We start from the raw sequence: 12285 nt of genomic DNA, 5'->3' as shown, positions 1-12285 counted from the left end.
ACTGAATAAGGAAATCAGAGTGGCTAAAAGAAGCTGTTCTGATAAGCAGAAAAACAAGTTTTCAGCTAACGACCCTGCATCAGTGTGGAGTGGCATAAACAACTCACAAATTACAGGACTCCTACCCCCAACCCTGTGGTGGACCAACATTTGGCTGACGACCTGAATATGTTCTGCTGCATATTTGAAAGGACCAATCCCACACCAGCTCTGACCTTCACTTCACTCAATCATCAACACCTCCAGCAACCCCACTCCTCCCCCCTCCTGCTCCTCAACCTGCACTTAAGATCTGTGAAGAGGAGGTGTGCCATGACTTCCAAAAACAAAAGACAAGGAAAGCACAGGGCCCAGATTGTGTTTCACCCATGTGTCTTAGATCCTGTGCTAACCAGCTGGCCCCCAACTTCACACTGATTTTCAATAGATCACCGGAGCAGTGTGAAGTCCCATGCTGCTTCAAATGCTCAATCAGAAGCAGCTTGTGAGACAGGTGAAATTTACTTCCAGCACCTGTACAATCAGCAGTGGTGCCCCACAGGGTTGTGTGCTCTCCCCACAACTCTTCTCGCTCTACACCAATGACTGCACCACCAAGGACCCCTCTGTCAAACTCCTGAAGTCTGCAGACGACACCACTGCCATCGCCTCATCCGATGAGTCTGCATAACAAATGGAGGTTGAACAGCTGGCCGTCGGGTGCAGTCAAAACCACCTGGAGCTGAGCATGCTCAAAACAGTGGAGATGATTGTGGACTATAGGAGGAACACCCCAACATTGACCCCCCTCACCATTCTGAATCATTCAGGTTCCTGGGCACTACCATCTCACAGGACCTGAAGTGGGAGACCCACATTGACTCCTTTGTGAAAAAGGCCCATCAGAAGTTGTACTTCCTTCACCAGTTGAGGAAGGTCAACCTGCCACAGGCGCTGCTGATCCAGTTGTGCTCAGCAGTCATTGAGTCTGTCCTGTGCACTTCATTATCTGTCTGGTTTGGTGCAGCTAAGGAATCAGATATCAGAAGACTGCAAAGGACAGTTCGGACTGCTGAGAGGATTATTGGTTGCCCCTGCCCCCTCTTCAAGAAATATTCACCCATCCCACTACCTTTCTGAACTGTTGTCTTCTGTTGAGCTCTGAGCACCATCAGGCACTGGAACAGTTTTTTACCCCAGGCTATCCACCTCATGAACAGTTAAAACTGCCCCATTGAGAAATAATTATGTGCAATTCACCATCTAGTCTTTTTATATTTATCCAACACATCCAACCTCTCCTTCATTACATGCCCTTGCTCTGTATATAACAGATTTGTATTTAGTTTTGCACTAGGTGTGTTTATGTGTGTATATGTTTGTGTATGTGTACATACATATATATATATATATATATATATATATATATATATATATATATATATATATATATATATATATATATATATATTGTCTTATTGTGTATTCTATATGTACTGTATTTTCTATTCAAGTTTTATTTATTTGTTTTATTCAATTTTGAATGTGTTATTGTTGCTGTTTTGTATTGTTGCACACTGCAAACTCCTTTCACCAAGACACCAAATTCCTTGTATGTGTAAGCATACTTGGCAATAAAGCCGATTCTGAATCTAGTGGAGTGGACCGTCGCTCTGAGGCACATTTTGCAAGTTTGATTGCCTTTTCTGCTGCACCATGGGTAATGTAGTTGTTTACCATGAATTCTGCTATCAAGCATGATTTTTAAACAATGGCTACATTTACATGTACACCAATACTCTGATTACTACAATATTCAGAGTATAAGGAATAATTAGATTAAGATGTTTACATGATTTTGGCCAAACACTTCAATCCTATTTACATGCTACTTGCCAATGCTTTTTATATTTATAAATATATATATATATATATATATATATATATATATATATACATATATATGATGATCGATATATATATATATATATTACAAAAAATAAAATCTTATTGCTTGGCATAAGGAAAATGATTCAGTCAATTTCTGAGTCTTTTTAGAACCAGTTAATTTGAGTCATTTTTCGACTTCACTGGTTCTCATTTGATTCATTCTAAAGAATCGGTTCATGAGAGTCTTTTTTTTCGGATTACATTGGTTGCTCTGTCTGTTTTGATTCACTAAAGAGAATAGGTTAATAAGAGTCACTTGTTTTTTTGGATTACACTTGTTACTCTGTCCGTTTTGATTCACCTAAAGGAATCGGTTCATACGAGTCACTTGTTTTTTTTGATTACACCGGTTACTCTGTCTGTTTTGATTCACCTAAAGAGAATCGATTCATAAGATTCACTTGTTTTTTTTGGATTACACTGGATAGTCTGTCTGTTTTGATTCACCTAAAGGAATCGGTTCATACGAGTCACTTGTTTTTTGGATTACACTGGTTACTCTGTCTGTTTTGAATCACCTAAAGGAATCGGTTCATACGAGTCACTTGTTTTTTGGATTACACTGGATACTCTGTCTGTTTTGATTCACTAAAGAGAATCGATTCATAAGATTCACTTGTTTTTTGGATTACACTGGATACTCTGTCCGTTTTGATTCATCTAAAGGAATCGGTTCATAAGAGTCACTTTTTTTCCGGATTACACTGATAACGCTGTCTGTTTTGATTCATTAAGGAATCGTTTCATAAGAGTCACTTTTTTTTGGATTACACTGATAACGCTGTCTGTTTTGATTCATTAAGGAATCGTTTCATAAGAGTCACTTTTTTTTGGATTACACTGATAATGCTGTCTGTTTTGATTCACTAAAGATTCATAAAGTGGTGGCGTAGTGGGCTAAAGCACTTAACTGGTAATCAGAAGGTTGCTGGTTCGATCCCCACAGTCACCACCATTGTGTCCTTGAGTAAGGCACTTAACTCCAGGTTGCTCCGGGGGGATTGTCCCTGTAATAAGTGCACTGTAAGTCCCTTTGGATAAAAGCATCTGCCAAATGCATTAATGTAAATGTAAGAGTAACTTATTTGTGAATTGGAATGACAGGATGTTGTTGTGTTCCGCCCGCAAGGACAAACTCATTTGAAAGATGTATTTGCCATTTTTTCTTCATGTTTTAATCTCCCAACATTCAATTCAGACTGCAAACGGACATTCACAGCTCAGGAGCCGAGAAGTTAGTGAAGCTTTTTCTGTTTTGGGATGTTTTCGAACCTGTGTTTGATTTAAATATGAGTACTCCACATATCTTAATGCAATTACCATTACTCTACATGATCTACAGTTTAATCGCAGTATTACCTTAATCACATTATGAGGGTGCATGTAATAAACAATGACGTTAAAATAATGCAATTTAAATGTCTGCCAAGTTATCATTGGAAACGTATTCGTCTATGGGATTAATGGGATTTTTATTTCAGGAATCAGACTGTTGCACTCTATTTCTCCCAATCGTTTTAATAGAAGTGCTCCATCTCGGATAGTCTAAACAGTCTCTGGTGAAACATACAGATCGACCAGTGTTGTCCAGTTCCCAAACGAATGACTGTTTTGAGCCAGTTCTTCTGAGAAATGCCATGGCTGTTACAGTGTTTGGCCAGCAGAGGGATCCAGCTGTCTGATAATTACACAGGAAGAAAAGAAGATTGGTCCTATGTGTATGTGTGTGTGTTCCAACTTGATTTTCCTTTCTATTTCATCTGTTTAACAATGTTTGTCTAGCCAATGAACTAAAGAGTTGATTTTGTTTAACTCAATGACTGCACTGCGATAAACGCTCACATATTAAAAACAGACTCAGTCACACCAATTTATCCATGCAGCACTTTGTCTGCAGGCTGAATTAAAGGACACAAGCCTCAGTAACCTGATTGGTAACAAGTCTCGCCGTCATACAGAGCAACTAACACTCCACTCATATGGAGGTAAAATAGTGCCTAAATGATTAGCAAGCGCAGTGTAAGATGTTTAAAAGTGTAAATGAAGTTACAAGTGTGATTTGTGAAAGCATAAATTACATTGCAAGTGTAAAAATAAACTGCATGTGCATAGAAGGTTTTATAAATGTATTTTTTATTGCGTTACACTTTTAACAGTATTTTTGCACCTAAACATGACCAAAAACATTGTAAACGTACAATCAGTGCCTTATGCAAGCAAAGAAAGGGTTTAAAGAACGACAAAACACATTGACCGTGTATGATCAGCCTGTATGTGTCAAATAAACTACTGCAAATGTGTAATTGACTTGTGTTTGTGTTTGCGGCATAAATATTTTCCTGAATAATCCGATATACAACAGGAGAGATACCCAGAGGAACAACGCTGAGCCTTATGAAGAAGCTGTCTGTCACATTATTGAACCAATCAGGTCAGAGTAAACAGGTCAACAAAAACCTCATTTGATTGGTTAATAGAAGCGGGTAGACCCGCCTTCCACCTCACGCTTGCAAATCTCTCTTCAGTGAGACATTCGTGCCAAAAGTGTGAACGCAAAAAAAGGGAATACGGAACAGTCTTGGATTATTCAGGAACATATTTATGCACAAACACAAACACAAGTCATTTACACGTTTGCAGTAGCTTATTTGACACATACAGGCTGATTCTGCACGGTCAATCCTTTTGCTGTTCTTTAAACCGTTTATTTGCTTGCATATCGATGATTGCAGGTTTGCAATGATTTTGGCCACGTTTAGACGCAAAAACGGTGTTCAAAGTGAAAGCAATTACAGATTCACAACACATGAGTTACACTTAAGCAAAGCATTGAAGTAGGCTATTGCTCATATTTTTTTCTTACGCATGCAAACTGATTTACACCTTTACAAACGCAAAACAATTTGATTTACGCTTTCGCAAATGTCACTCTTGCGCATGCAAATCATTTAGGCACTATTTTACCGTCATGCACTCATGTAGCCTCAGGTGTGTTTCAAAGCAGCAGCAACAACAGGCCATAGACAAAGAGAACATCCATTCTCTCTCTAGGTGATGTAAGGCAGGGAGTTGTTGCCATGGAGACCGCGGGTACAGGGGTATGTGGGCCCAGGGGAGCGATGTAGCTTGGATAGCTGTGTGTGTGTGTGTGTGTGTGTGTGTGTGTGTGTGTGTGTGTGTGAGCGTGTATTTATCACTTTGTGGGGACCAAATGTCCCCATAAGGATAGTAAAACCCGAAATTTTTGACCTTGTGGGGACATTTTGTCGGTCCCCATGAGGAAAACAGCTTATAAATCATACTAAATTATGTTTTTTGAAAATGTAAAAATGCAGAAAGTTTTCTGTGAGGGTTAGGTTTAGGGGTAGGGTTAGGTTTAGGGGATAGAATATAAAGTTTGTACAGTATAAAAACCATTATGTCTATGGAAAGTCCCCATAAAACATGGAAACACAACGTGTGTGTGTGTGTGTGTGTGTCTGTGTGTAACTCATCATCTTCAGTTCAGTAGACCATGATAAATTCTTGTTTTTGAAGTGTCTAATCAGCCAATATTACTTGTTAATCCTGTGCAAATGGGAATGCTTTCCCCGAAATCAAGCAAACAATTTCTCTAAATGTTATTTTCCTTCTAGTTATTTACTTTGCAGCTGATGACAACGGAACTTTCTCACACTTGCCAGAAATGCAACCGCTTGCTTGCTTCCACATTGCAAAATTGGGCGGATAGATTGAAGCGTTAAAGGTGAAGTGTGTAAGTGTGGCCAACAAAGTCCAGCTGCTCCGCCCACTTCCATGACACACTGTGAATGATGCAATCGAGTCGCTCTCCTACACTCTCAAACTACATATATATTTGGAAATATCAGGATATTTTACAGTAAATTTAAAATATATTGTTTCTATAATTTTAATGATAGATTTAAAAAAAGAAAATCCTGATTGTGCCATTCGCAGAGCATTATGGGATAGTAGTATGTGCCCTTGTGTAACAGTTTTGTATCTTTGTCCTTTTGTCTGATTTTTTTTGCTTCAAATTAAAGTTTTTAAATGTTGTGATTCTCCTAAAAGCTGGTTGGTTTGGTTCAAATAACTTATACAGTATGTAAGAATAAACCAAAAATCAACAAGAGTTCATCTGCGCTCTTCCCCTTCATCGCTGCTTGACTAATAACTTTATTTATTTACATAGCACCTTTTAGCAATAGAGCACAAAGTGCTTCACAAAACATAAAATCAAAACACACTCAGTAAAACATAGGTATAAAAAACAAATTACAAAGTAGTAAAAGCAAGTACAGGCTGTTCCATAATCGTGGGGCGTTCACTACAAACACTCCCTCACCTTTAGTTTTATATCTGGATCTTGGAACAGCAAACGGTTCATGACTAGAAGATCTAAGATGTCAAACTGTTTCATAAGGTCTTAAAAGTTCTGCTAAATGTTCAGGTTTGTGTCAAAATAGATGCCCAAATTTCTCACCAGCTGCTGAATATTCAGGACAACCTGAAGGAAAATAATGACCGATTATGACAACCTCTGTTTTATCAGGATTTAACTGCAGAAAATGGCATGCCATCTATTTTTTTTATCTACTACACACTCTTGAGGAACATTTAAATTAGTCAAACAAAAATAACTGTAGGTCATTTGCATAGCAGTGAAAATTAATGTTGTGTTTTCGAATCACAGAACCAAGATGTAACGTATATATAGAGAAAACTATATTGGCCCTAACACGGATCCTTGCGGAACACCACAATTTATAGTTGAAGAGGAGGATATCTCATCTCTAACAGACACTACAAATTTCTTATTTGACAACTAGGAAACAAACCACACTAAAGCAAAATGGCAAAATGAAGCTGTGACTCTTGAAATATATAACTTTATTTAAAGAAAAATAACATTTTGGCTCTGGTAAGTAAACAGCAGTATTACTTCTTCAAGATTTATATATAGAAACAAAAATGATGCTGACTATTGCCATTCTCCACTGTTTTGTTTTTTTATAATTAGTTTTTTATTCAGTGTTTTAAATATGATGGTATGTGGATGTGCACTTCAGAATCTCAGCAGTGTAATAGGACTTTCAGGTATTTCTCACCTGCTCTTTTAATGAATACTGAGGATTCGGACATACCACTCCATTGATATACTGCTTTCGGCATATTATATAGTAGAGAAGTATGCCTAATCGGAAGCAGGGAATGATTACAATGCAATTCCACTTGGTTTGCAAAATTACACAGGGTAAGATCAGGGTTTCGAAAGCCGTTCCTAGACTGTTCTTGAAGCATTGACAAATGTTTAATACCTTAAGTTAAATAGCTTCCTCATTACTGCCCCTGGAGCATGGGTGTTGTGATTTAATGGTTTCAATATTAACAGCGATAAAAAAAATGTCACGAATAAAGATGCAGTATGTAAGATTAAGAAACCCTTGTTATTGACACCATTAAGTGAACTGCAGCCTGTTGCTCGCGCTCGTGCACACACTCCATAGGGACGCGAGCATCAGCCAAAACAATGACGTAGCGTACAAAGAGACTGAAAGTGATTCACTGGCATCATGCGGACAGATGAGGTAACATAATTAAAATGACACAGTTATGATTGTTTTACTATAAACTTTGAGACTGTATATTATATTTGACTCTCCAGTGCTGGAACAGGGATAAAACAAAGTGTGGATATTGGTCTGACTATGCGAGACTGTAGATTGAAGTAATCACTTTTCTTTGCATGATACACTGTCTGCATTTATACAATAGTCTATGTTGGCGTTAGCTAGCTAGCCAGCTTTATCAATAGTGGTTAGCTAAATTTGGTGGATGATTAGAAATATTTTATGATTCCATCACAACAGTCATTTTGATATATTGATGCGCTATTGATGCTAGGAGGGACACACCACAAACTGGCGACATGGTGTCGGGTGCCCAAGGCTCTTTGATGCATGAGGGCAAGGAAGGCTATTCCATCTGTTCTGAACAGACAGAAGATCTACTGTGGCACAAGTCACAGAAAATTGTAATGATGGTTACGGGAGGAATGTGTCAAAACACACAGTGCATCACACCCTGCTGCAAATGGGGCTGCATAGCCACAGACCGGTCAGAGTGCCCATGATGACCCCTGTCCACTATCAAAAGCACCTCAATGGGCATGCGAGCGTCAGAACTGGACCTTGAAGCAGTGGAAGAAGGTTGCCTGGTCCGATGAGTCCCATTTTCTTTTACATCATGTGGATGGATGTGTATGTGTGTGCCGTTTACCGGGGGTAGTGATGGCACCAGGATGCACTGTAGGAAGACAACAAGCCGGTGGAGGTAGTGTGATTGTCTGGGCAATGTTCTGCTTGGAAACCTTGGGTCCGGCCATTCATGTGGATGTGCCAGCTACCTAAACATTGCAGACCAGGAACTCCCCTTCATGGCAATGGTATTCCCTGACAGAAGTGCCATTTCAGAAGGATAATGCACCCTGCCACACTTACAAATTGTTTGGGAATGGTTTGAGGAACATTATGTAGAGTTCAAGGTGTTGCCCTGGTCTCCAAATTCCCCAGATATGAATCCGTTTGAGCATCTGTGGGATGTGCTGGACCAACAAGTCCGATCCATGGCGGCTCCACCTCGTAACTTACACGACTTAAAGAGCCCATATTATGCTAATTTACAGGTTCATATTTTTATTTCGGGGGTCTACTAGAATATGTTTACATGCTTTAATGTTAAAAAAACACAACATTTTTCTCATATTGTACATTTCTGCTAAACCCTTTTTTGATCCTCTGGCTCAAACGCTCTCTGATTTTGATATATTCTCTATAAAGCCCCCCTTTTTCGAAAAGCCAAGTCTGCTCTGATTGGTCAGCTGCCCTAGTCTTTTGTGATTGGTCAACCATATAGAGTGTGTGTTGGAAATTTTACGCCCCTTACCATAACCGAGTTTCAGCTCCTGAGGCTTCCTGAGAAGCTGTAAACACTACAGTAACTATGGTAACAGTGGCGTTGGTTTTTGCCATACCAGCTCTAGCCGAGTCCGATAAAAAAGTTTGGAAGAACAAGCTGATCGACCCGAACCACCTTCACAAGCACGAGTTGAGCAGAACGTTTCACAGTGGTAAGTTTGAATTTTATAGCTTTTTACAAGTGCACAGTTGATTATTGTGAACCTAACAAACCTTCAAGTAAAGACATGTAGTGCATCTAAGTTAGTCATCTTTTGCTGGGATGGGTGTAGTCGAACGTTTTTGTGCCTGAAGTATGAACGGAGAATAGAGGGTTACTTCTGGTTAGTGAGCAAGTTAGCCATGGAGTACCGTGGATAGCGCCAAAACAATACAGCTTGTATTTATAAAATTATATAAGACTCTTGAGATCTACCATTTTGTTACACAGTTTTAGGTAAAAGCCGGCCCACAGCTGAATAGTAAACCATTACCAAAACAATTACGTTACATAGCAAGTTAACCGAGCACTACCGTGGATTGCAGATGTAAAATAAATGTTTACATGCACAAAGAGCTATATTACACACTAAAGGAAATGGAAAAACCCAAAAAGCATAATAGGGCCTCTTTCAAGGATCTGCTGCTAATGTCTTGCTGCCAGATACCACAGGACAACTTCCGGGGTTTTGTAGAGTCCATGCCTCTGCAGGTCATCGCTGTTTTGGTGGCACACAGAGGACCAACAGCATATTAGGACCATCAGTGTACACTTGGGACAAGATGTACCGCTAGTGAGTTTAATATTTATAGCTGTGGTGCTTTTAACTTTCCGGAGCGTTTAAGCGTTCTGTCAGTATGTATGGAGGCACTGATGCCTTTATTTCTTTGCTTAATCAATGCCATCACTAGAGTTGCACAAACAGGGCTATACAAATTAATAAGTACAGACTATATAGCATCAGTCTCATACATGTACTCTGAACAAACATATAGAGACTCCCCTGCCACCATTTAATGAGCTCAGTCATTAGCTTTCACTGAAAGATCCAGGGTCAAGCCACAGATGCACTTACAAAAACACCAACACTTCAACATATATTCACCAGCACATAAAGAGATTCGCCCACAAATGGACCTCGAAGGTACTCGGAAATGCTTTTAATGCACATCGATGTCTAGTACACTTTCACGACTGAGCCTCTTGTGTGCAGGCCTGGCCCCATATACTCTGATCTGTCTGAAAAGAGTTGGGTGAACACATTCAACTGGGTCTAAGCATAGTATGCATGAACTCTGCTTCCCAGCATCCTTTAATCATCAGTTTGGGCCATACAAAAGAGGAAAGGGGTCACAACAGCACTCCCCATTTAAGATCAATGGGGTATTTTAATGAGAGAGTGTGTTTTTGATGATGGAACCTCTTCTTTTAATTTAGCCGAGTACTGGCCTAGGGCTTTTATCGTGGTCTGTTATTTAGTTCTCTCTCTCTCTCTACTTTAAAGTAGCTGCTCTAAGTGATTTTTTCTGAATATCACATATAAAATGTACCTACTACCTGAAAGATAACATTAAAATAGGCTTCCAAAGAAACCATAGGCTACCGCTCTCTGTGACAGCCCGTAGTCCATTCACTGATAGCCTGATGCATGTTGCACACAAAAATGACAAGTGCTGGCTGAAATCGCCGGTTCCAATCTGACATGCTTTACCCAACTACTGGGAGTTGGACACAGTTTTTTGAACAAGCTGTGGAAAATGTAAGTGAACCCTTGGATTTAATAACTGGTCGACAACTGGATGAATGTGGCGGAGGGCTTGGTCACGTGTCGGCCTGCGGGAGAGGGAGAGCAGTAAGTCTCGTCACAAGGGCCGTAATTACCTCTAACACCTGTCTCTCATTATAGTGATGGCATAGGGAGACCTGAAAAGGCCAGAGCATCAGAGTGGGGAGAGAGAGAGCTTGATCTCGGCGCTGACTGAATGTTGTGATTCTGACGGGGTGTTCCAAGAACAGATTTTTTGGAGTGAATAGACTGCATTAAGTCACCCCAGAACCTGAAAAAAATCAATGCTGACCTTGAACCTGTTTCGTTGTCTCCTGACTCCTCCATTGCCCACAAACCTAGCCGTATCACAATGATGTTTTGCCCTTTTTATGCCATAGGTAGTGCTGCATATTCTTCCCAAACAATTCAACCTTTGTTTCATGAGTCAATAAAACATTTTCCCAGTAGTGTTGTGGAGTGTCAAGGTGGTCTTTGGCAAACTTCAGGCCTGCAGCAATGCTTATGTTGGAAAGCAGTGGCCTCCTCCGTGATGTGCTGCCATGAACACCATACCTGTTTAATGTTTTCCCTATAGTAGACTCATGAACAGAGATGTTAACCAGTTCCAATGATTCCTTCAAGTCTTCATCTGTCACTCTAGGGTACTTTTTGACCTCATTGAGCATTCTGTGGTGTGCCCTTGGCCCACATCATATATGTATAATATGTGACTTTTTATATCAGTGAAACCCATATATGAACATAATAAACAACATAAACATTAGCGAGTGGTGGTGGTGTAGTGGTCAAAGCACATAACTGGTAATCTGGTAATCAGAAGGACACTGGTTCGATCCCCACAGCCACCACCATTGTGTCCTTGAGTAAGACACTTAACTCCAGGTTGCTCCGGGGGGATTGTCCCTGTAATAAGTGCACTGTAAGTCGCTTTGGATAAAAGCGTCTGCCAAATGCATAAATGTAAATGTAAATGTAGCCTAGGGGTTCACATACTTTTTACAACCTACACTGTGAATGTTTGAATGATGTATTCCATATATACGCTGTCCTTTTCTGCATATCGTGGTGCCATTTTGTGGTCCATTCTGCATAACGCGGCGGCTCGTTTTAGCTTATTGCAGCCCATTCGGCCCATTTCGCGACCGACCCACCGACCCGCTCGGTTCTCCCGATGGCCAGTCCGCCTCTGATCGGCCCCAAAGTGCGTCGGCCCACCGGGAAAATGCCCGCTGTGCCAGATTACCAGTCCAGCCATGGGTCAAGGTCAAGGATATCTTTATTGTCCCTGAGGGGCAATTTGTTGTACAAGTCAGCAGTAAACACACAACCATCAGACAACATTGATTAATGGACAATACATTTATTTACATTTATTTACATTTATGCATTTGGCAGACGCTTTTATCCAAAGCGACTTACAGTGCACTTATTACAGGGACAATCCCCTGGAGCAACCTGGATTAAGTGCCTTGCTCAAGGACACAATGGTGGTGGCTGTGGGGATCAAACCAGCGTCCTTCTGATTAACAGTTATGTGCTTAGACCACTACGCCACCACCACTCCAGGGACTGGATTTATGTAGAACACGTGCATTATGGCCCTATAACCA

The sequence above is a fragment of the Xyrauchen texanus genome, chromosome 21 (assembly GCF_025860055.1).
Source record: "Xyrauchen texanus isolate HMW12.3.18 chromosome 21, RBS_HiC_50CHRs, whole genome shotgun sequence".
NCBI lineage: Eukaryota > Metazoa > Chordata > Actinopteri > Cypriniformes > Catostomidae > Xyrauchen > Xyrauchen texanus.
This window is presented reverse-complemented; position numbering follows the sequence as displayed.